General features: G+C 28.9%; 1 protein-coding gene and 1 long non-coding RNA gene across 5 annotated transcripts in view; one reads left to right on the plus strand and one right to left on the minus strand.

Moving 5' to 3' along the window:
- LOC107065370 (uncharacterized) overlaps positions 1–5,239 on the plus strand; it is a 42,037-nt gene extending 36,798 nt beyond the window's left edge. The window contains exons 3-4 of one of the 2 annotated variants that reach the window (XR_016177748.1): positions 2,566–2,688; positions 2,994–5,239. This is a non-coding gene — a long non-coding RNA (uncharacterized LOC107065370). Of the gene's footprint in view, positions 1–2,565 lie in introns of both variants that reach the window. The other variant, XR_001475598.2, reaches the window with a different exon arrangement.
- Positions 1–27,804, minus strand: part of LOC107065369 (uncharacterized) — a 393,202-nt gene that overhangs the window by 21,622 nt on the left and 343,776 nt on the right. The window lies entirely within an intron of this gene.

A 27,804-nucleotide genomic window follows, 5' to 3' on the forward strand; every position in this document is an offset into this window, starting at 1 on the left:
GGAATAGTAGGGTGGGTGTGAAATGGTGTCAATTTACGAGGGTGGAGGATCGTGTCGTCGTGAAATGCATTAGGACCCTCTCTAAGAGTTCTCTCTTTCGAAGGTGGCAAAACAATTCTCCTATAGAAGCGCACGTCGCGCGCACTTGGACAAACACAGAAGAAGAAATGTGAAACTTCCGGAATCGTCGAACGTCCATGTATTATTTTTTCTTTTTATATATGTGTGTATATATATATAGGATGGTATAGAAATATTCAAGAAGTAGGCTTATTATTTTTTTCGTTTCACCTAGGTTTTATTTTTGGTTAGTTGAATAGGCGAGTGATAGACCATTTAAAAAAAGGAAGGTAAAAAAATTGTATTCATTGTAAATATAGTTGTTAACTAAATAGAAATATCATAGAAAGTGGATACGCTTTGAAGTATAATTTTACGATATAATATAAAAAATATTAATATAGGTTATTTTAAAAGTTAATAAAAAAAGGAAAAAAATATAGATTTTTATAATAGAATAATTATTTTAGTTGATGTAAATAGCTAAGTAATAAAGTAAGTAAAAAATAGTAATGTAATAAAGCTAAGTAAATAAAAAAATATTTATAATATAATATTATCTCATTATAATAAATTAATAATATTATTATATTTAAAAATAATAAAAATTATATAAAAATCAAAAAAATTCATACTTAATACAATGCCAATAAATTTATAATTAAAAAAACTAATAAATTAATTTCTATATAATGTTTTAATTACTACTATTTTTGTTATAACCAATTCAACAAATATTATTATTGCTAAGGTCTAATAATGTTTCTTATTACTTCAAATAACTAAGAATCAAACGTTATATAAAATCAATTAATCAAACCTCCAAACCCATTTAACCTTTGAACTATTATACCATATGATTTGTTAACTTTTTCTTTAAATATCTAATAAAAAAAAAAGGAAAGAAAACTAATCGGTCCCAAGAATGAAAAATCCCTAGTCGTCGTTGCCCAATCTAGAGATTGTTCCAAGGACGCGTTGAGCAAATGTTGAGAAAACTAAAGATAAAAAATAAAATAATAAAAATAAGAAAAAATGAACAGAAAAAAAAGAAGAAAAAAAGTAGAGTAAGAAGTAAGAGTAGGAAACCGGTTTTCGTTTAAAAGACCGAAACGATATGGAAAAAGTTGATGGAACGTTTTCGGTTCGTTATTGCTCAAGTCTTAGGAGTAAATCGCGCGAAAACTTTGATCGATGTTCTTTGCCTTTGACCTTTGACTCGAAAAATACCTTGTACGAGGTCCAGGAATCAAGAAGAAGAAGAAGAAGAAGAAGAAGGTCGAGTTAGTGTGCTCACCATCGAGAGATCGATATTGTCAAGTGTAGTAGAGTTTCCTCATCCTTGATAGTTTTGGGTTCTTTGACTTGACGATAGAATGCAATTTATCGATCGTAAGATCAAACGATCGATAGATAGATCGATCCTTTAACGTGACTTCCTGTCGTCTTGCAAAACGGTACTAAGATAAGAGAGAGAGAGAGAGAGAGAGAGAGATAGAGAGAGAGAGGTGAAGAAGAAGAAGAAGGGTTGGAGGGAGGGAGAGGAAGGAAGAAGGTTCGTTAGCATCTCATCGAGAAACGAACGATGAGAAATCGTGGGTCTCGATAACCTCTGACCCCCACTACTTTCTTACTTCTCCCCCTCTCTCTTTCTCTGTCTCTTTCTCTTTCTCTCTCTATCTTTCTTATAGTCAAGACAAAATGCTTTATGGAGGTGCGTGTATCAATGTCGCGAGATGAGTGGAATCTCTTATCGATGTACTGAAGAGACCGAGATGAAGATCTTCCTTTTATTAATGATTTAATTAAATCGACTATGACAGAAGTTAATCAGTCTTTCCTTGATATTAATCGTGAATTATTTTAAGTTATAAAAAAAAAATATTATATTGTAAAAGAGAAATGAAGTAATATCGAGAAATTATAAAATTAATAATATTTATATAATAAAAGTAATATTATTTTTTATTTATTTTATATAAGTGTATATTAGAAAATTAAATATTTAGTAAATTATTAAGTAAGTAAAACTTAATTTATATTAATTAGTAAATAAATAAATATATATAATAAGTAAATATATTATAATAAGTAATAAATTATTATAAAAGTAATAAATTAATATTAATAAGTAAAATGAGTTAGTAATAGATTTGGTAAGTAAAATTAAGAAAGATTTATATTGATAGTGTATTTTATTTATATTTTATGCAATTAGATACTTGAAATCAAACTTTTAAACAATTAGGATTCTAGTATTCCATTTCTATAATAATTGCAAATTATTTATGCTTACAGAAATTCTTATAAAATAAAAATAAAATTAAGAAGGATCTACGTTAAAAAATATATTATTTATTTTACACAACTGAACTCTTGAAATCAGATTGTTTAAACAGGAATGTTAAAAATAATTTATATGTGTTTTTATTTATAATCTTAATTTTTAACACATGTTTTTATACAGAAATACATTATCTAAATCGATTTATTATCCTGTTTCAGATATCCCTTCAAAGGAATGACACATATCTATTAATCAATATGGCGAATGAACGAACGAACGAGCGAACAAAGGAACGAAGAAACGAAAGGACGAAAGCATCAACCCTAATGCACGAATTCATTGTAATTAGGTTTGATCGTGCATACCACTTTAATGGATACGATATATCGAAGCATTAAAACTCAGTAGACTCAGTTAACCAAATTATTATCCAAGTTTGTCTCTTTTCAGTCGAACTATTTGATGCTTGATTTATCTTTCATTACATCTATTTATCTTCTTCTTCTTCTTCTTTCTCATCTTATTTTACTACTACTTCTTCTACGTCTTCTTTTTCTTCTTCTTCTTCCTTCTCTTCATCATTTTCTGTTTATATTCGAACGTTCATCCTCTAAACGTCCTTTCAAACTAAAACAAACTTTCACAGAGTTTTAACGTTCGACGTACTTAGTGATTTTCTAATTGGGTTACTCCACCAGAACGGGAATGGAAATCGTAAAATGAGAAAAAAAGGAAAAAGAAAACAAAAAGATAAAAAGGAAAAAAAAAGATTGAAAAAGAGAGTTAAAGAGAAAAAGAAAAGTACTAATGCCATCGACGAGACGAAGATCGCTTGAGAAACACCGCTGTCGACGACTTTACTCTCGCCTAAGTTTTATTGCGGACAGTATAAACCGTCCTGGCGGTAGCAAGTACAAACACGGACTTCCGTCGGGTCGGCTATGGTGTAAACGATTTAAAGTGCATTGGATAAGTCTCTCAGGATCGAGTCGAGTTAAATGAAAATAAACCTTCTTTAGATGGGCAAATATTCTCCTCCTCCTCCCCCTATCCTCCAGCTTTTTCTTCTTGGTATTTCTTTTTTGTTCCTTTATTTCTCTCTCTCTTTATAATATTGTTATTTATTCGTTTCAAATTAGGTTCAAGTGTGAATAATTGATAAGGTTTTTTTCTTTTCTATTATTTGTAATAAATTTTTACAACGGTTTGTCTTAATGTTGCGAAGTAGAATATTCAGTTTTTGATTAATATTGAAAGGTTTTATTTATCTTTAGTTTAAAGGAAATGATTGTTATCCGTGTGATGTAATTTACAGTTTTGATCTTTTGTAAATTTTATTTTTTATTTTATTTAAAAAAAATTTAATGTCTTGTGAAAAGAAAGGGTTGTATTAGTTGATATAAAATTTGTCTATATTCATTTAAAATAATTTATGTTATCTTAATTTATTTATTTATTTACTTATTTTTAGCTACCAAATAAAATTAATATCACTTTTTATTCCTTTGAATAAATTATGAGAAAAAATTATTTTATGCATCAGAAAGCATCAACTTAAATATTAAATTGTAACCTTAAAAGAACCTTGAACTTTGAACCTTGAAACGAAATATTATTTATCGTGAAATAACTAATGGGTTGAAAAATACATTTGCAATTTATTAGCTATGCAAGTAAATCAGGTTAAAAAATAAAAAAAGACATTTATTTATATACGATAAATTTAACGATACATATCTTCAAAGTAACTAAATAAATTCAGTTTTGAATAAAAATAAAATCATTTAATATTCCTACGAATACACTAACAAGGACACAAATTCTTTCATACATGAAAAAACTTAAAGTTTAATCGATCGTAACCATAAAAGAACAATCACATAATTTAACCTCGAGCCTTGAAATGAAAAATTCGCAATAGTTTTTAACGAAAGAATGAAAGAAATAAGATTGAGTCGAATCGATCGTGGTAGTAACATCTTTTTCTATCATTGTTTCTTTCATTATCTTGTTCACATTGTGTCTCTTCTTTCTCTTTCTCATTTTCTTTTAAACGTAACGGAAGGGATAACGTGGGAACGAGAAACATCGGTGAGGCGTGAAACGATCTCTTCCACGCGGATACTCAACCGAACCGAACCGAACACTGAACACTTTGTGTTTTCCGGTACTGCGGTGAGTGAGATTCTCTTCGAATTTCACGTATCCATAATGCATTATCGAGTTACCATGGGGGAACATTGTGGCCACCATAGAGAGAGAAAGAGAAAGATAAAGAGAGGGAGGGAGAGGAACAGAGAGACAAACACCATAACAACCAAAGCACACTATGCTTATTTTCTCTTCATTCGCGGAACAACCGATCGTATATCGCGCTCGTGTGTTTACGTTTTGGGCATGCGCGAATGCTTATAAATTTTCTTCTCGTGCCACCACCGACGTGTATTAGGTTAACCCCCATAATTCCATCATAATTCCCATGTTACCGCAACTGTGTGCTACTCGTCTACATAGGAAATCCATAATTTTCAAAACAGGACAGATACACACACACACACACAATTCGTATTTGTGTGTAACAACATTTGGTTTATTTTATATAAAATTCGATTTTTTTTATATAATACTCAAGAATAACTTTGATAATTAAATAAAGAATAGATAAAATTAAAATAATTATTATAGCAAATCAGTCAAAAGATATTTATAATGTTTACATGTCAAAGTATTGTACAAGTTGGAATACCATTTATTACGTTTTTTAAATTTACTTTTCATAATTATTTATCAAATATCTATATTATTAGAGAAAAATTTGTTTTATTATTAGGTTCATATATCTCTTAAATGATTCCACGTGAGATGACATTGTATAATATATATATATATATATATATATATATATATATATTTTTTTTTTTTATATAAAGAGGAAACTCCGGATATATTTTAATATTGGAAAAAGAATTAACTTCGGTAGGAATTTTTTTTTCTTTTTTATTCGACTCAGCGGAAGCGAGAGATTTAAATACTTAATATAATTATGTTTTACTTTTAGCATAATACGTTTTCAAACATTGCTACCCCTATTTATTTATCTGCTTACAATTAATCCCCTTAAAATTACTTTCAAACGTTGTCTCGCTACTTAACAAACGGGGTATTACTAATATAATTTACTATGGAAAATTATTTGTACAATTATTCTAACAAATTATTGAAAAAAAAGAGAAAATAAATACTTTTTAATGTTATTTATCAAACTAATTGTTGGAAAAACGTTTACATTATTAATACTAAATATCCTCATTGTATTTAAAAATAAATAAAACAATAGGACCACAAAGAAAAGGGTCACTTTAACCCAAATACCTACTTTTAGTTCAACTAGATAATCGTATCGATCGTTCGATAATGGCATACGATATATAGTCTCTGGAGATAAACTGCTGTTGGATGCACGATTTCATGCATCGAGTATTACCTATGTTTATGTTCTGGATATTAAAACCTTACTGTCTATGTATATAACATGTATCTGTGTTTTAGTATAAATGATGTAATATAATAACGAAAAAGAGAGAAAGAGAGAGAGAGAGAGAGAGAGAGAGAGAGACATAGAAAGGATTGTAACGTTAATTTGTAACGCACGAATAAGTAAAAGTTATCTTGTAAAACATTTAATGCTAACGAGATTGAAAATATGAATGAAGTAAAGAAATAAAAAGAAAAAGAAGAAATGTATAAACTTTTCGTGAACTTTACATAAAAGATATCACACAGAGCAAGAAATTCTCGTTTATTATATTATTCTCATAAAATCCCTGGCATTGTGTAGGCAAACCCGAAAACGTATTCGAAACTTGTTGACTTTAGGAAAATATGACTTGGATGGAAATAAAACCGATATTCAAATTCAACGATTATTTGAGCAACGAGAACGACTGCATAAATTATCATAAAATCATTAATCGAGATGTCAGTGTATCTCATTGAAATAGAGAGAGAGAGAGAGAGAGAGAGAGAGAAAGAGAAAGAGAAAGAGAGATGAAATATGGACGGGAACGATATTGGAGGTAGAATCGATCGAGAAGGACGTTGGCATTTAACAAAATTGCACAGTTACGAAACGTCCGCGCATCGCACGTGCCAGTACGTTACACGCGATTCTCACGGTACACCTGAAATAACTGGAGCACTCTAAATACATATACCTATATGTATATACATGCATTTGTATATATATAGATATAGATATATATATCTATCTTCCAACCTAGCTTTGGTATGCACATGCATATCCATGTATATACACTATCAACCAAAAGTTTTCGAAACTCTATTCTAAATTTTGAGAAACATAATATTTCATAATAAAACACGAAACGGGGTTTATTTATTTGTCGGAAAAAAGTTTATCATTTGCTTTTCTTCTATCTTTTTTTCTTCTTTTGTATTATTAATATTTTTTTTGCATCGAATAACAAGAGTATTTTACTTATAGTAGAAAATATATAGTTGAATTTTCATATTCAATTTTTGAATTGCATTCTCTTTTTCAAATGCAATATTTTAAAACTGCTTTATAATAAAAATTGGTAAAAATGTCATAGGTGAGAATATTAATTCTCAGTACGTTCGTAAACTGGGTAAACGAATTGTACAAAAATATTACGAGTATTAAAAAAATGTTAAAATTGTTTAGTTTAAAAAATAAATCGGTTAATGCGATATTTATTTTGTTAGAAAAAATCAGGAAACGATACTAAGCTTTTGGTTGGTAGTGTATCTATATATCTCCATATATGAACATGTATATATCTCATAGGTAACGTCTGATTATCTAACAGTATATTTGCACTTGGAAGTTGATGCGTGCATGTGTTCTCATATGTGTGTATTAGTGTATATATATGTACGCATTTGCTCGAGCACATATGTTTGTGTACGTGTGTGTGTGCATGGGGACTGCAAAGCGTGACACAACGGACAACGGCATGTAACGTAGTTGAAAACGTCAAGGTAGTGGAAGAGCACCAACCGATTATCGATTTTCACCGTAGCCAGCTCGGTGCCACGAGATTACCTACGACTTCACCAGGTTACCGGGTAAAAAGAGTTCACGACCCTTTTCCTACTTCCTACCTACCTACACCTTTACCACCACCACCCTTTCGATGCTCAAGCAACGAACCATCGAACGAACGAACGAATGAACGCGTTCCCGTTACCTGGGATTACGTGCTAAGTAAAAAGATCACTTCAACGTGAGCAAGGACAACGTGAACTTCATCTTAAAAGATGTCGAGACTACATATATCTATATATATATATATATATATATGATCTTCTTTTCCTGACACTTTTATCCTTTATAACTTTTCCTTCGAAAATTCTTCAGGAAGCAGCTTTTTTTGACTCTTTGATTAATCTTCGAACGTTATCGGTACCTAAGTTAGAGTAAATAAGGGTGGATGAGTTTATCCCATTTCTTTTTTGGTAAACAAGTATCAAACAAGGTTACTTTTAGGGTATCTTTTTTTCTTGAACAAGACATTTTTTAAGATTAAAGTATCTTTAGTTTTACACAAAACTTGGTTATTTTATATAAATTTTAAATAAATTGTTAAAATCAATATAAAAAATACTACTAATTTTAATTAAATGTATATAAAGTAAATGATCTTAAATTGTAGTAAACCTTGTACAACTTTTCCTTAGAAATTCTTTACAAAGCAGCTTATTTTTGACTCTGATTAATCTTCGAACGTTATCGGTGTCTTAGTTAGAATAAATAAGGGTGGATGAGTTTATTCCATTTATTTTTTGGTAAACAAGTATCAAACAAAATTATTCTTAGGGTAACTTTCTTGACAAGATATTTTTTGAGTTAGTATCTTAAGTTTTACACAAAACTGGGATATTTTATATTAATGATAAATATAAATTGTTACACTCAATATAAAAAATACAACTAATTTTAATTAAATATATTTATATAAAGTAAATATGATTTTGTGAATTATCATAAGTCAAATACGAGGTTGTAGTGAAATTTGATGAAAAAAATTCAATAAAAATAAAATATATAACGAAGGACCTTGAGAAATTTCCAGACATTCTTCGATTCCTTTCTTTTATCGAACAAAGAAGTTCCTTTCGTTCTTTGCCGTTCGGAAGCCGCTGGCACGTTCCATCGTATTTAATGGTTAACGAGATGAAGAATAAATACCTGCGGGTAGAACTACTACTTCGAAGACACGAAATACGGGAAAGAGAGTAAGAAAGAGAAAGAGAAAGAGAGAAAAAAAAGAAAATGAAAGAGAAGCAAGAGAGTGAGAGCAGGTGCAGTTGGAGCAGCGGCATTGACCGTCAAAAGGATATCGATTAATTTTCACCAAGGACGCTTATAAGCGTCTTCTTGTTATGTGCAAACACGCGTATCCAGTTTCAATTTTTTTTTTCTTTATGTTTCAATGCTACTGTTTATTATAGCCCCTATACAGGTTGGAACACATTTTACGATACGTGCATTGATACTTTAATTCATACGAATGCTGCATGCATCAATTTAACTTTTTAAAACAAATTATCATAGCCAATTTTTTTGTTTAGTTTGTCCTATTAAATATTTTTTCTTTTCCTTTTTCGTGCGTTAATGAAAATTGTTTCAAATTTTGAACTGTAATACACGAATCGTAATTTGAATTTATTTTAACTTGTATTCATATTACAAATATTTTCAATTTGTTTATAAGCCAGCATCGAACTATATTTTCACGTATAATGCAATTTGTATCTTAATACTTAAGTGTCGATGAATGGTAAACACCTGCATGGTATAAAACCAATTAACTATTTTCATAACAAATTATTATTACAGATCTGTATTTTTCTATTTTCTTTAATTTATCGTGCAAGCAAGATATTCGTTTATATTTTTCCTACATTCATGAAAATTACTTCTGATGCTTTATCAAGTAAATTGCAATATACATCGTGAAGCCTGCCTGCATCAGTTTTATTGCAAAACAAACTACCATTACTAATTTTTTTTTTCTGTTTGTCGTATATCAAGTCTGAAACACGTGATGCCGATTTTCTCTGATACCAAGCTATAATAGTAACTTACATACTACATTGTAACATGTATCTTGAAACTCAGAAATCGATGTATCAAACACCTTGGAGTGTTTCACGAAACCTGCAATCAATTATAATTTGCCCCTATACAATACCGATTTTTCTCAGTTTGTCGTGTAATACTAAAAAATTGTATCATAAAACGTGCAAGTTTTATACTTCATCGATCCAAGTTGTTTCTAATACAGATTTAAATGATACCGAACTACTTACATACATTAAATGGTATCATGAAATTTAGGAATCTTACACATGCATCGTAATACGCGATTCAACGTATATATTTATATTTCGCAACTATAACAAAAAAAAAATTAAGAAAAACCTATGAATACTATAAAAAAGAAAATAAAGTAAACTTTATCATCAGCGTATAAAAATATTCGCATTCGCGTAAATAAAAATCTGGGCCATTGCGTGGGTGTTTTTTTTATCGTTTGTTTTTACGTTCACGCGTTTGTACACTATGTAAGAAAATTTTTAAACGATGAAAACAAAGTAGTATAATTTAACATTTATTATTTAAAAGAAAATAAAAAAAATCTACGTAGAGGAAAAATTCTTTTTTTTTTTTCGTCGATCATAAAACTGAAGATTAAAGTTGTCGTATTTTAACGTGACAAGCAAAAATTTTCTCCCCCCTTGGTTTTACTTCTTCTAACCCATCGTCGAATTTCCATAATAATCTTTTTTTTTTTATGATAGAAATACTTGAAATAAAAAAAGAAGAAAGTTAATGTGCCAAGGAAAGTGACAAAATTATGGGTGATTTCGTTAGACCTTGAGAAACACATCGAAATATGTAACAATCGTGTAAACTTTAGAGAAATGTTTTTTTTTTGGCATCTCTTTCTTTCTTTCTTTCTTTCTTTCCTTCTCGTAAAATTTCATCGTAAAAGAGTAGAACGGAAGATTAATACTCTCGTTGAAGATGGACGCCAAAATAGAGCCGATTTTTTTGTTTTGTTTTTTTACGACTATTCTTATAAATCCCCCTCGACTTTTCATCGCGAAAGAAACAAAAGGGAAAAGCGTTGGTAGAAAATCGAGACAGGTTTTTCTTCCTGTTACTTTATGATGGGTTAGATGTTTATATATATATCTCTGTATATGTATGTGAATATGTGTTGTATATATACATATATCTCACTCCATTCAGCCAAGTTTCACATTTCATCTGTCTCGCGTTATCCCTTCGTTCCCTTATCTTACTTTTAAAAGAATATACTTTCATGATCGTAACAACATTCCAACTATAACTTAAAATTTATTATTTCATATATATATTTACCAAATATAAATAATATGTTAATATAATTAATCGGGTCAATTGATTAATTATTTTATTACAACAAATTATTCAAATCATATCGTATGGAATTTTGTAGAATTTTTTCTATAATAATCTATATTTAAAAAAGAATCATTTACTTATTGATGATCATGGTTTTTAAATAATTCAAATAGAATAATTTAGGTCAATGGATAAATTATTGTTATAAAATATTTGAATCTCATTCGATAACATTTGAAGAATCTTTTATATCAGAATCTATTTTTAAATGATCATATACTTATTGATTATGATGTAAATGTGTAATGTGGTAAAATCAGGTCAATTTTAATAGAATATTCTTTTTGTAAAAGTTGACATCTCTTGTTACAATATTTCTTAAATCTTGTATACTAAAATTGTAAATAATTTAAATCCTTTTACTTATTACATATGTCAATAGATAAATAAATTCTTTATTTTAAAAATCCATATCAACTGTAAGAACATTTCTAGAAATTTTGATACACAAATTGAAATTGATAATAATGGAAAGTACTTATTGTAAAAGTATATTTAAATAATCAAATTAATAAAATAAAAAATATATTTGTTCACCAAAAAAAAAAAAATTAAAATTTAATATTACTATATTTTTATAATAATTTTTACTGAAAGAATGAGAAAAGAAATATTACTTATATTTATCGATTGTATAAATATTTTTTCATTGTGAAGTTAAAAATTTATATTGCGATATTTGTATAGCTTCTATAAAAAAAAATGAGGGATAAAAAATATTACACAAACTTATCACAATCATAAAAATATTTCCCCATTGTAAAATCGAAATTAAATGCTGTCAAATTTTAATAGTATTTTCTATAAAAAAAAAAAAAAAAAAAAAAAATAAGAAAAAAATATTGAACACGCTTATCGATCATAAAAATATTTCCCAACTGTAAAATCGAAATTTAATGTTGCAATATTATTATAATATTTTCTATAAAAAAAAAAAAAAAAAATAAGAAAAAAATATTGCACACGCTTATCTATCACATAAATATTTCCCCATTGTAAAATCGTAATTTTAAATACTGCTATATACTTTGATAATATTTTTGATAAAATAAAAAAATATTGCACATACTTATCGATCATATAAATGTTTCCCCATTGTAAGGGACGTTAAGGTAAAAGTTGACTTTACGGACGATTTAACAACGTTCATAGATATCACCCACCACCCTCTTCCCCGTAGGAAATAATCGTCGAAGCGTAAAAGGAATTTCCCCCGGTGTTTGGTTCAGAAGAACTAAATTCATTTCAAGTGGGGAGGAAGGAAAGTATCGAAGTCCGGTCACCATATATGTATAGGGTGAGACGTTTGATGTCCAACCGGTGCATTGAACGGGGTGTTTAGAGAAAATTGTAGACTTTCTTATGTTAGATGCGTCGTGTATTTTTATTTTATTTTGTCGTTCTTTCACGTAGCCGCGTGTCGACTGAGACGAGGCTTCAAGTATCGATCTAAAAGTCGACGGCCTAGGTAACTACAGGTACTTGAGTGCACCTGCCGACAGAAGGACTATCTTAACTTTACTTTTTTCTTTTTTCTTCTTTATTTTTCAACTAGAAGAAATTGTAACGATCATTGCTACTATCGACTAACTCGAAGGAAGTAACAAATGGAAAGCAAAAAAAAAAATATATTATGAAAAATAATACTCGGTAAGGTTGAAACAATTGTTCATTCATTTTTTATTTCGTTAATTTTTGTTTGTTTTATTTTTCATCGTTTATATTTAAAGGATGATTAGTATTATTATATTATTGTATTATTTATTTAGAGTAATTGTTATTATAATATTAAGATCGATCATTTTTAATAATTCGGGGTAGAAAATAATTAATTATTTTTTATTTTGTATATTTACAAATTATAAAAGTAACAGGCTGAAAGTTAAATAATAATTGAAAATAGATTGCATAAAACTAAATTTTTTATTGCATTTTATATTTTTTCATTACCTAAATTATACCGGAAGATACTAAATATTATTTATATCGAACGTTAATAATTATTAAAATAAAAATATGCTCAAAGATAGATAATTTTAAATACCATGCATGTGTAAAGTATTTCTTTTTTTTAATTTAATCCTATTAATAGCAAACTTATATTCGAAACATCATAAGTCGTGAAAAAGAAATGCAAAAAGATAATTAATTTTAAACACGTCAAATCGAAATAGTAAAGAATCAAAATAATTCTCGTGAAATTTAAAAAAAAAAATCCTGAATTAATTACTTCTACTATTCGTGTTATTAATACACGAAATAATATCGTTTGATATTACTTGTCAAATAAGATCGCTGTGTACATTCTTTCTCAAAATGATATATTACATACGATTTTCTATTTCGGTAATGACGCTTATAACGTGAAACGTAATTGAATTACATTTGACGACTAACTATTTTTGCTCGATCTCACTTTAATAGTAGAAGTTATCCTAAAGGTCAACGTACTTTCTTTACCTTGGAATCGATCGTCCCAAAGGGGTGTGGGAAATATGAAAGGGTAAAGGAAGGGGTGAGGGGGTTCCATAGATTAAACATTTTCCGAGAAAGAGATTGACTCTCTCTATATATTTATTTATAAACTTTTGTTTAGCACGACTTGTTATCAACGTAACAAGTGGATGTTGAAATACGAGTCGGGTAAGTTGCATATAAAGTTGAACGAGCGATTTGGTATAACCACGCGCCGATATATTTATAGTCGAGTAAACGCGAACGGTAAGGGGTGAAAGAGGGTGGTTGAAGAGGGGGGGGTTTAGTCACTATTAACAGAGAACGGGCTCATACGGTTAAGTGGAAACTTATCGATCTTCCTTTACTCTCGAATAAACTCAAAACGATAAAACTATGTACTTACATTCTTACTTGCATTACTTTTTAATTTTTGTTATTCTTTTTATACTTTTTTTTTGGTTTTCATTTCTAAATTCTTTCTTTAATTTTTTTTGTTTGTTTGTTTTGGGGGGGGGGAGGGGGAATTTTTCTTTTTTTCTACACAAGTGTCACGATTAACAACTGCCTGTGAGTTTGTTTGATAAAGTACTTAAACTTTGTTGTTTTCGAACATTGTTATAGCATAAAAATTTGCAATTTTGTTGATGCTGCTGGTAATATTTGAAGAAGGATCATTTTTTTGATAATTTTTTTCTCTCTTTTGTGCTACTTTTTAGTTAATGGTAGAGTTACAGAGTTATGTATTTTGTTTTTTTTTTCTTTCTTTTTGATCTTTTTGCTATCGTAATTTGTACGTGGTAATTATTAATTAAAAATTGATAGGATGTCATGATGGATCTCTCTGGGAGATTTTTTTCATAATTTTGTGACAAGGGATTTTCGAAATAATAATGTGTGCACGTAGAATATCGTAGAGCGTAAAATTCGTCAAATATTTCAAATATTTTATCGAAGTAAACAAAGAATTTGGTCCATTGTTGGAAATAACAAAAAAAAAAAACAGAACTAAAAAGTAATAGAAAAAAAGAGTATAAAATAAAATGTATAAAAAAAAATAAAATAATACAACGAAATAAAATGAAACAAAATAAAATAAAAATTTACAAAAAAATAAAAAAATAAAATTTAAAAAAAGAGCAAAACAAGGTAAATCGAGACTACGTTTTTAGGTTTCAAATTTAGCTTGATCAAAAAAATAAAAAAACGAGTGAACTAGCGAGGACGTAGAAAAAATAAAGGACAGAAGGATAAAATAAAAGGTTGCAGAGGGGTGGAAGTAGACACACAGAGAGAATGAGAGAGAGTGAGAGAGAGAGAGAGAGAGAGAGAGAGAGAAAGAAGGAAAAATATTTTCCATTCGATCGAGGGAAAAGTGATATTTATTGAACGTTATTCGTGGTCTTCGATCTGTACGAAATGAATTAATCGAGTGAAATCGATCAGTTATAGATTTCACTGGGACACACGAACGTAGTGAAATAGAGAGAGAGAGAGAGAGAGAGAGAGAGAGAGAAAGGGGTGGGGACAAAGTAAATTTCATCGTTGGAAATAGCAACTTTTGCTCGTAGATTCGAATGCATACACGAATGGCATTGAATATACACGAAATCGACCAATATAATCGCGTATCACGTTACCTGCCCTTATCGATTCAGTCCTTTTCAAAAGCATCGAAACGAGCTTTAATATACAAACATCTGGTCAACATCATCAAAAGATCTTGCGTTGTATCTCTCTATATGAACGAATGTATTTGCCTGTTTATGTATAAATGTATGCATGTATGTATGTAGTACGGTATGTATGTTAGTATATAGTCTAAGTGATTACTGTCGTTATTACCGTGACCACTAACTATAATATTATCGTCAACTCATCGAGGTATCTTCGAAAATGGATCAGAGTTAATGTCGTTGGGTTAATATTTAATAATAATTTTAAATATTAAAATACGTGTGTTTGGATACTTGAACGATTGTTTTGTAATAATACGCTTCATTGTGAGCAATTGAATCGTTACGCTTAAGAGAGGTGTGATCTTTCTATTCTTTTTTTCTCCCAAAAAAGTTTTTCTCGAATTACGAGTAAGTTAAAGGGGTAGAAAAAGAAGAAAATCAAAAAAAAAAAAAAAAGAAAATAAAACGAAACAGAAAAAAAAAGAAAAAGAGGAGAAATAAAAACGTGTGTCGAGTAACGGTTCGATCGATTGAAAGCAATTGCGAGGCTATTCCTCCTGCGAAGTCGTAAATTTTTTAAAACGATCAACGTGATCGATGGTCTCGTGAAAGCGGACCTTTTCAAAGGCTCACTTGTTTTGTGGCTTATAACGAGTCGGTGGTCGGATTAAAAAAGATGCGCAGAGGAATAGAATGTTTCGAAAAAAAAAAAAAAAACAGAAAAAAAGAAGAAAATAGAAAGAGAGGGAAAGAGAGAAAGAGAAAGAGATAGAAATGCATGTATGTATGTATGTATGTAAATCGTTGACGTCGATGCAAAATGTAAACAATGTTATGGAAGAGAAAACAAACATCGACAAAATAACGTCGAATTTAACGGTAGACTGTCTCACTAAGATACATTGACAATTTTTTTTTTTTTTCGAAATATATTCAATTTATTCTTTATTGCGATTATTTATTTATTTTTTTTTTGCATAAATAGTTTTTTTTTTATTTTATTTCATTTTTTTTTTACAATCACATTTAATATAATTAATACAGGATAAAGAACAAAAATATTTGACAAAGTTAAATACGAATCGTTAAAAATATAAACGTAACTGTCAAACACGATCAATGTCCAAGTATAAATATAAAATATACTAAATTAAAAATCGAAATTTTGTTAAATCTAAAATAATTATATTTATCGAATACACTGATACTCAGCGTTAAACATTTACCATATAAACAGAAAAAGAAGTATCTGTTACAGAATATAAAACAAATAATACGATTGAAATAAAACATTAAAAACATACATAATAAATATATTAAATTATCTACGAGATATATTAAAAAAAAAAATAACGTAAATCAAATAAACCAAAGTTAATAACCTAAATAATCAAACAAGGATAATAAAATAATTTAAGGTTACAAAAAGAAGTGATCGTAGAAAAAAAAGAGAAAATAGGTTTTTAGTAATAGAATAGAAACAGAGAATGGTTGGAATGGTCTGGACAATAATAATCTGGAAGCTAGTCGGGTCACGAAGTCGTGCGTTATCGGTAATACAATTTGTGGAACGCATAATGTTGCTTTTATGCGTTTGCGTCGAGTATGTGGCGTAGTGTCGCGTCGAGTCGCGTGATAAAGGCGTCTGCAGAGAGATAGATAAACGTTCCGTTCCGTTCCGTTCCCGTCCTCCGTTAATTACCCGCTGCGTTATTTATCGCGGCTCACGTATATAATGCAAAACGGGGCGGGAATAGGGGGTTGGGTGGTGGACACGAGGTAGGGATAGGTGTAGGGGTCGGGGTTGGGGTCGGGGAGGTGGTGTAGGTTCGAGAGGGTGGGTTATGATCGAGGGGGTGGGGTTGGGGGAGTCAAAACGGATTTATACCGGTGCATCGAATTGTACACTGCATTACTTTCGTGGCCTTCTCATAATTGATGCGATCGTCCGGGCGCTGATCCTCAATTAATATTAACGCGGCACGGCTATTAGTGCCATGAATCATTCGCACGTGAGACAGCTGCACACGTGGGTGCTGATGTTTACCCTATCTCTCTCACTCTCACTCTCTCTTTCTCTTTCTATCTTTCTCTCTATGTATCTCTGTCGTTCTATTACAACCTCGACGTATATCGAGATACATATGCGTGTGTTTGTGTGTGCCAGCAGTAAATAATCTTCAGCCAGTTAGACAGGAGTATTCAAGATTTACCATAAGTTTCATATTCCATCGAAATTTTATGTCTTTTTTTTTTTTTTTAAATATACTTTGTATAACTATGTACTATTGAGTTTCAGTTTTAATTTTCTTTTCTCTTATAGTTGTTCATTAGTTTCGTTATTTTGATATTTTATCAAAGATTTATGTTGCAATCGAGTAAAAAATTATCTATTTATTATCTACTCTCGTAATTTAGATTTCTTCTTATTTTTTTTTTTGTTTTATTTTATGGATACGATTTTAATTTTGTTTGAATAATTTTTTTTGTATATCCTTTTACTTTTTTTTAATTTTATTATTTTCTTAATTATTAGACGTCAATTTATTTTCTTAAAGTTTATCATACGTTTTTTTTATCATTTCGTAACAGTTCAAGTATCAAATAGAAATAAAAACGATAGTTTTGAAGAAAAAAAAAAAATAAATAAAATATATGTGAAAAGATAAAACGAGAGATTAAAATGACTTATTAACGATAAAAGTTATTGCCTAATTTAATGATACAGTCTACTCGTATATTCTATTAACTCGAGTGTAGTGTGAAAGGTCATTAAAAAGAATAAAAAAAAAAATCTGGATAAGGTAATACTCAAGATAAGAAGGGTTGAAAAAGTCTCGTTACGAATAGCAGTATCGGTTAGAAATCGTTGAGGGTATGGGGACTACTGTGACAACGTTTAACGTGGCTTATCTGTATCGTAGTTTGTATCTCTTCGACCCCCCATAACTCCTCCTCTCTCATTCTATTGACACGTGTGACTTATCGACGAGATTATCGAAGCTTTTAGGTAGCTTCTTGTTGATTCCTGAGTATACATAAGTATGAACTCTATGTTAGAATCTGACATTTCATACAATTATACGATACATTGGATTACATGATAAATTCGTACAGGTTTTATCAAGATTATTTTATTGAAACTTATGATTTTTAAAATTTTTGTATTTAATGTGTAAAATACTTCTATCTAATTCGTATTTACAAATTTGTTAAAAGTTTTGCAGACAACCCTATTGCGATCAAATTAAACTTAATTATTCGGTTTTGTTTATTTTTTTTTTGCAATTAATAAAAATATTGAGTGGCACAGAAAAGTAGTGACGATTTTTTAAAGAAAATTTTCAAAGGCAATTATTTTTCGTATAGTTATAGAAATATATTGTAATATATTTATTGAATATATATTTATTTATAAATTTGAGTATATTATTAAAATGTAATTAAACTTAATAACCTTAATCTATTTTTTTGACAATAATTATTGCTTTAAATATTTTATTACCCTCCTGTAAAGTTGCTACCGAATTTTTTAAGAAACACTCTTAAAAGCTACACATTGGTTTTATTTCTATTGATATTTAAAAAATAATATATAAATAATATATTTACAATATTTAAAAATTTGTGTTCAAACTTTTTGACAAATCCAAAATACGATTTGATGAAACTCAAAGCTTGGATACAATTTAAAAACAAAAAAATTATTTAAAGTATTAAGCTGACACAAAGATACTTAAAATATATATTAAACAAATGTTTTAAGAATTATTTTATAAATCGTTAAAAAGTTGTTTCAGACAAGCCGATATAATATATATATATATATATATTATACGATAAACATATTTCATCATATTTTATTTGATTTTCTCTTTTATATTTATTCGTATTCTACTGTTTTATTTTTCTTTTCTTTTTTCTCTTGTTTCTTTCTTTTTTGTTTTGTAAATTCCGCTGCAAAACACATTTCCTTTTTAAAGACTTGTAACTGTTTTCTTGTTTCTCTAACATGATCCCTTTCAAAGTATTACGCATGCGCCCGTCTACTTTGTTCCTTCGGCTCTCGCATCGAGTCGTAAGCCCGAAATCGGCTTACTCCGAGCACTTTTCTCGTATTTTTCTGCGTACGATCGTAATTCCTGTGGAAAAGAGAAGAAAGAAAAAGAAAAAGATAAAGATAAAGATAAAGTTGTGAGGGGAAAGCAGGGGGTTGGTTGGAAAGAGGAAGTGTTAAGGGAAAGAAGAGAAAACCTAACAAAATTCTTTTATTTTTAGTTAAAAAAAAAGGGGAGGGATACTACTACTAGAGCGTAAAAAGATAATGGAAGGAAAGTAAATTTCGAAAAAGCAATGCTTTATTACATAATCATACCTTTTCGAGTAAATGAAAAAAAAAAAAATCAAAGAGAAAGAGAGGCTGTGGAAAAAAAGGAACTCACGGTTATTAATATCATTCCTTTCCTCGAGTTTCAAACTCGTATTTCACTCCTTTTGGAGAACTCTTGACATCTACCTATATTTCTACACACGTACGTCAAATCACAAATACAAGTGAAATCTCGAAGAAACAGAGAAACTTTGAAATATGAGTCTCTCCTCTCGTGAAGGGGGTGTAGTTCTAGGTCGATGACAAGAAACGATGAAACTACGATGTGTGTGTATGTGTATATGTATGTTTGTGTGTGTTTAAGTATTTTCTTTTCTTTTATCTTTTCTAATCTTCACTTCTCTACTGTTACGTGATGGTTTTGCTTGTCGTTGTCATAGGGTTTAAATACAGATTGAGAAAAATCTTGTTGTTAGTTCAAATAAAACAATAATATTATTTTTTTTATATTAAATTATGTTAGAGTTACTTTTTTTTTTAATTTCACGTATTATTTGTATCACACATTCGTATAAATTATTCGTATTATTTTAATTTTATTTATATTCGTTTTCTTAGATTATAAATAATTAATAGTTAATTCGTATGCGATGGTAATTATTTTTTAAGTATAAATTATAGTAAAATTTTTGGTCATATTTATGTATAATAATTTATTTATATATTATTTATTATATTAATATATTATGTTATATATTTACTATATTATTTATTAATTTTTTTATTGAAATTATATTTATTATTGATTAGATAAATTATATATATTATTTAATTTTTATTTGATTACTTATGCTAAAATTTTAATAATTTTTATTATTCATTTTTTTAAGCAAATATCAAATCTATGATATTATACATAGAACTATCTTAAATGTTAATTACATTATTTATATATACACCACTTAGTTTTTATTCTATTATTAAAAATTAGGAATATTGTTTTATTTATTTCCTAAACTTGATAATTTTCTTAATTAAAATTCTAACAAATATAATACTAGTAGAAAAATCGGTAATATGATATCGGTTGAGATATAAAAAGCTTTGTACAAACATTTAACAAGATTGGTGTTAAAAATAATACTTAAAATCAACACTAGCTATTCAAAGGAATAGAACATCGTGTTTCTGACTTCTCTTTTATATTGTGAAAAGGAAGAAAAAACAAAAATAGGAAAAATAAATAAAAAGAGTAGAAATTTGAGATCGAAAAGTTGAAAAGAAATAAGACGAACTTGGAGATAAAAATGATGGATGACCGAAGATCGTCCTATCAACTATCTTTTTAAAAATAACAACTTCAAATATAACGAGAATAATTCTAAAAAACAGAAAAGTGGTGGTAGAGTAGAAGAACGACCAAAAAGAATAGAAAAAAACCAAATAAAAAAATTAAACAAAAAAAAATTTAAGCCTCGTTAGAAATAACAAAGAAATAACACATACACCCTCACACTCACATACAAAAATAGAAAAAATTCGTGTCAGACGAAAGAGACGAATGACATATACAAACGGAGTCGCATACTAACACACACACGTTTAAAATAGTCCCTACGATAAGGAAAAACCTGCTGAGAGGATAATGTTACTCAAGCATGAACCTGCAACCTGGTATATTCCATAATCGTGCACATTCGCTCTATTCTTACCAACCCCTCCCACCCTCTTCCCCCACCACTACTACCTCCGTTTAGCAACTCTTTACATTCATCCCTTCTACCAAGATTTTGCCAAGAATGAAACGCAGCTGTAAACTTTTCCCTTTCGCGTGGCCCAATTTTTTTTTATTTTTTCATTCTTTTCCTTCTTCTTTTTCTTCTTCTTCTTCTTCTTCTTCTTCTTCTTCTTCTTCTTCTTCTGTTTTTTCTTCTACATTTTATTTTTTTACCCTTCAGCTTCCACGAGTTTTATTTGTTTTAGTAATATAACGATACTAAGTGCCTGTCTCTCGTCATGTGAGTATATAAGGGTTGCCCGTATACCCTTTGGCGTTTTAATACATTGCCCTGCAATCCTTATTTGAACAGTGTTACGATGTTTCCATAATAATTTTTGTTTTTTATATTCTGAATAGCACGTTTAAGAGTGAAAAAGGTTAGGCAAAAAGCTGTGTTTCTACTTTGCACTTGTCTACTTGGTGGTTAGTTATCTCATAACAACACCACGTGCCAGGATTCTCCTGTTTGTGGCCCTTCGTGATAACCCGTGACTCGTTAACGGAGTCGTCTACGATAGAAAAGAAGAAGAAAATAAAAAACAAAATAAAGTGAGAGATAAAATGAGAATAAAGAGAGAGAGAGAGCGTGAGAGAGAGAGGAAGAAGAAGAATCCTTCTTCTTCAGTTAGTTCAAGATAAACTTACTGCTTTAACATGAAACGTTAAAGTAAGTTATTGTTGTTAAACGAGATAAGGATTTTAAACAGATATATCAGATTGTTTCGTGTAAGTTATATTTGGAAAGTGTATTAACCTGTAATAGTTAATTTAGAAAAAGGGTCAATTGTACTTTGAATATGAGGTCGAAGAATGCTTGAAAAAAAGGAGAGAGAGCAGTCTTCTAAAAGGTAATACAAAATTATCTATTAATTTGTAGATATTTACAGATTTGCATTTGGGATTTAAAAATATTATTAAACGTTCAGGAACTCTTATTTTGTACTTGCAAAATAATTGAATATATGTATTACTATTTTTTAAATTATAAAATTGTAAAAAGAATAATAGATATATTTTAGAAATTCAGATTGATTGTAACTTTCATCAAAATTTGGCAATAATATTTAATATAATTATTTAATATAATATAATATAATATATTTACTATATCATTTTAATAAAATAGAATATAATATACAATGAACTTTCGAGTTCCTACTGCCAATTAATAATAATATATATAATATATTTATTATTTATAATATTACTACAATAATAATTAATTAGAAAAAAAATATAAATGTCAAATTAAATAATAAAAACATAATACAAAACAAAAATATTAAAACAAGTAATACCAATAACACAATATTTTTCTATCTTAACCCCTAAAATAAAAATACTATAAAATAGAAAAAATAATATATATTTATATAAAATTTTGATTAAAAAATACAAAATTAGAAAAATCTAGTAACCAAAAACACTTCAATTATAAAAAATAGAATAAGATATGTCATAGTTGTTACAAAAACTTTGCTATAATATTTAATATAATTAATTACCAAAAAAAAGAACATAAATGTCAAATTACATAGTAAAAAAAGATTAAAATAAAAAAACAATTAGGCCATGTAATATCAATAACGTAATATTTTCCTACTTCAACCCCCAAAACAAAAATAATAAAAAACTAGAGAAACAAAATATATATATATATATACATTTTTGATTAGAAAATTTGATATTGAAAGTTAAAAACGTCTAGTAACCAAAAACGCTTGTACTCTTCAATTATAGAAAATGGAAAAGGATATCGCGTACGTGCTAGGGTTTATCGATTAAGCGGGCAGGACGACCAGCTACAATAAATCCTTTCGTTCATGGCGTAGCTTCCGTCGCGGAATTAGCCTAAAGCCGCGGACGTTACGGGTGATCGATGCTCGATCGTCGCGGTAAATAACGCGTTGGTCCGACGTCAATCCCGACGGTTAGGGGCTTGATAAACGCGAACGAGCTTCGTGGAGGAGGTGCTTCGAAGTACGGTACGAACCTCTCTCTCTCTCTCTCTCTCTCTCTCTCTTTCTCTCTTTCTCTCTCTCTCGCTTCGTCGGCTTAGATCAATGTGCTCGATCGACTGTGAAGTATTACAAAGAGATTAGCTTTTAGCTAATTTTCGTTAAAACTTTGAAAAAAAGAAAATATGAAAAATTTTTACTTTCAATATTTTACTCGTCGAGATTTTTAATAGAATATTTTTTATTTTTAAAGGGGATGTGAAAAATTATACCCTCTAGAAATATATATATATATTATTTATTAATAAAGTAATGTATGTAATTACACTGGTATTATTAATAAAAAAAGAAATAGTTTTAAAAAAATTATACAATAAGATTTATATTTAATAAGATTATATTACATTTGTAATATTAAATACATATGTAATTTATATGTTCAGGATAATATACATGTTTTATATTTTATATTTTTACAAGGGATGTTATATTTGGGGTGACCGTACATACGTTTAGTGGTTACTTGTTTTTATCTGAATTAATTATTCAATAAAAAAATATGCAAAAATATAATTTGACGTTTTTCTTGTTTATGTATTGCAAAGAAACTTATTTAAAAAAATAAATTTAAAATTAATTATTTAATTAAAGCTAAATATATTGATCAACCCTAATTCAAACTAAGTTGTTGCAAGCGTAAAAGATCAAATTGCACAATACCCTGCTAATTTTAATGCACGAAATTACTGATTTTTCGTAGACTAGATACATCTCTTTGAATAAAATCATACTGAAATAATTAATTGTACTGAATAATATATATCTTATTATTGAACATTATTCAAATACAATAGCTTACAGTTTTAAATTTAAATGAGTTTTTAATTAACCAGCTCTGTATCGAAAAAATCATTCGTTTAATATTCATTTAACATTCTGTAATATAAGTTTAAATACGAATTAGTTTCTGTTAATTAATTATATCTTTATGTTACAAAACCTAAAACCCATAAAAAACCTGCAACTAATAAAATCCTTCTTTTGTAGGAATAAAATAAAACATATAAATTAGAAAAACAACAGGAAATTAATTTGGATAAACGATTTTTATATTTTATCATAAGAATATAAGTAGCTTTCTCAAACAATTTATAGAAAGTTAGGTTAAGTTTCTATAACAAAACTGAACTGAAGTATGCCCTTAAAAAGGGTTAGATCATTCCCTTAAGCAAAAACTAGTTTTTTATTGATTAATCATATCTTTGTATAAAAAAATAGAAAATTCAGGAAACCCAGAACCTAATAGAATCCTTTTATTTTCATAATAATATACAATAGGTAGTTTTCTAAAATCGTATAAAAAAAGTTAGGGTTAGGTTTGTATAAAAAAACTGAGCTGAGGTAACCGAGGTCCCCAAAAGAGGGAGGTTTGGTTCGTTCCTTTAAGCAAAAGCACAAGGTGAATGTAGCAACGATACGCTTACGCGAGGTCATTGAACCGTGGAACGGTTTCTTGGTGCGACGGTCAACACGGAAGCTCAATAAAGCCGTGCAGCCTTGCGGGAATCTTTAATTAATTAGCGGCAAGACTGATTACAGAGCCCCTTCCAACGCGTTACTAGCGCGGTTACAGAATCTCCGCAACATAGCTCTTCTGTTCGGTATGCATCGACTCTAAGAGAAAGAGATAGAGAGAGAGAGAGAGAGAGAAAGAGAGAGAGAGAGAGTGAGAGAGAAAGAAAGAGGAAGTAGAAGAAGAAGAAGAGGGAAGATGAGAAGGAACTGGGAGGAAGGAAGGAAGGAAGGAAGGAAGGAAGGAAGGAAGTAAGAACCAAACGAGGATGGAAATGGGAGCTTGCTTGGCAATTGCAGCGCTTCCTCCAACCAGAGTTTGCAAAGTCTTCGAAACTGGCGATTCGCCGTCTCCTTCGAAGACTTCTCTTCCTCTTCCTAAACTCCCAAACCACCCTACCCACACTCTCTCTCTCTTTCTGAACATATATACATGTGTACTGGGTGTGACCCAATAATTATTATATTATCGTCTTTAATATTTGCAGAATTTCAATTAATTTAATTAAACTCTTCATCATGACTCATTTGTATAATAGGGTTTTGATTATTTTTACTTTGATCAGTTTGATGTATTTATTTTAATCAATGTTCGAAAAGGTTTAAGTGTCAATTAGTTTCTGGTTAATTAATTGCAGTTTTTTTTTTTTGTATATTTGAATGAATGTTTGAAGAAATTATTTGCAAGCTTGTAATATATGTTATAATATAGTTTAATGTATGTTCTTCATTAAAATAAATATTTGTTTCTAATTATTAATATATAAAAAATAAATAATTAATATATTTAGTATATTGTAAAATTAACACGTATCATTATTTAATAAAATTATTAATATATATGTAACAATTGGACAAAATATTGCTAGATTTGATATAATAATTTATATTTTTAAATTAACTAATATGCAAGCCATTAATTTTCTCTAAACAACAACAAAATGAATATACACCACATACATCAAAACAGTCCAACTAATAATTAGCAATCAATAAAAAAAAAAGTAATTTTAAATTAAAACAAGTCATTGCACCTATTTAACGTTTAAAATATTCTGAAAACAAATGTTGTCTTGGTTTCCTATAATTTGGAAGATACTTAAGATGATAAATAATTATTAGATCACCCAGTATGTATAAATGTATCCAACTATTTCCCTTCTTCGTTTTGTATGCGTACATTTAAGACGCCTCGATACACATACTTACACACACTTTAAACATACTTGCATAAACTTACACTTATGTTAGTTGAACATAGGTATGATACCAAATGCAGATGTATCGCGTGGTTGAATGTTCGACACGAGCGAATGGTTATCGAGGTCGCGACTACATAGAACTTAGGAATGGATTAGCGTGTATACAAGAAACTAAAACGTCTTTCAACCTAGGAAATAGCTGTCGCATCTCTTTGCCTCGTTAAAACGAACAATCCTTGGAACCTTATACACCTACACCATATCAGCAAACTTTATTTAAATTATAGTGTCTTTGAATCAACTTACAATTAGACCTCACTTTTGTGAGAAGTTTCTTAAGAGATAATTAGAGATCATTAACACTTTAAAAGAAAACAATCGATTATTTTCCATTCAATTAATTATGGGAATTACATGTATAGTTATATGTTAACAGATTTTAATCATTTAACACGATTTATTCATCAAATATTCATGTTTTATCTTTACGTTTTATAATTTCACATGTTTCCATCAGGAATTATATTTATTTATGTATTTATAAAATTTATTTTATATTTTAATATAATAATAATAATCAAATAATATTATTTAAAAGTAACGATTTAACATAACACATATAATATTTTAATATTAAACAAATAATTTAATTTATTAAAATCAGAAGTAATTCTTGTTTTTTAATCACTAAAATAATAAACTTTTAATTTTACCTTTTAAAACAACCCTTAACTCTTGAAACATTAATAAAATATAATTACAAATCAAAGTATCAATTATAACAAAGAGATAAATATTAACAGATAAATTATTGTCGTGATTAAAAACTAAAAAAAGAAGATAACTATGATAAACGAAAAGTTGAAGGTAAATTTTGGACTAAAAAGTGAACAGAAACAGTAGCCTTTGTAGAATTTCTGATTAAAAGCCGAGGGACACGTATATTCTTTGGTACTCATATTGGTAACGGGTTACGTGAAAACGGGATTGTGTTAGCTTAATGAGGGACCAAGGGTGGGAGGGAAAGTAGAAGAGAGAGAGAATGATGAAAAGAGAGGGAGTTGGAGGGGGGTTCTAATACCCTCGAATTATCGGCCAACGATTAAAGCAATGTAAAGTCTGTGCGAACTTGTCCCACGACGAATAATTTAAGCGTCCGATTGCCAACGGGTAAATAATTCTCGTACGATAAACAACAGGGCCCAGCTCACGCAAGTTAATCGTTCCATTGTCCGATAGCGTTGATGTACATGAACGAATTGTATTCTTTTCTTTCTCTCTCTCATACAAACGCACATACATTCTCTTTTTTGCACTCTCTATTCTGTTTTTTGTGTTACATATAAACACGGTTTCGTATACCCTTTTTACTCTTGATTTGTGTAGAAACGTCAATCAAGATCAAAAATTTGTTATCTTTCGAATCAATAAATACACACCACTACTACTAGTACAATTATTCATTTGATATTTAAATAATATTTCGTTATAATAATGGTGTTATATAATATCATTTTGTTGTCGATATTTTCTATTAAATCGTTTCATACACGTTTAAGATAACAAACGTTTATTCTTAATAACGAATCAATTTTCTATAGGTTATTGTTTTATAAATATTAAATAAAATGATTGTTGTGTTTGTTATAACGTTTATGTTCGTTTTCAAATTGAAATTCTGTTAGATGGTTTATGTTTACGACAGTTGCCATGCATGTCGAAAATGCTTTTTTAACGAAAGAAAAATCTTGAAAATATTGTACAAGGAGATGTATTTTTACCTTCAGGCAAGTTGGTTGATACATATTTCCAAAACAGTTATCGATGTTGTCACGTAAGTAACGTTACCTTATATCCTTTAGATTTATTTTTTATTTTTAATCCTAAATCGTTGGAAAGTTAATATTTTATGTTTGAGTAAGATGAAAATCGAGGAGGAAGTAAATTTTGTAAGCTAAGAAAATCATCTCTCTTTTTTCTTTTTT

The sequence above is a fragment of the Polistes dominula genome, unplaced genomic scaffold, assembly GCF_049000335.1.
Source record: "Polistes dominula isolate Pdom_NZ unplaced genomic scaffold, Pdom_raw_medaka contig_21, whole genome shotgun sequence".
Classification (NCBI taxonomy): domain Eukaryota; kingdom Metazoa; phylum Arthropoda; class Insecta; order Hymenoptera; family Vespidae; genus Polistes; species Polistes dominula.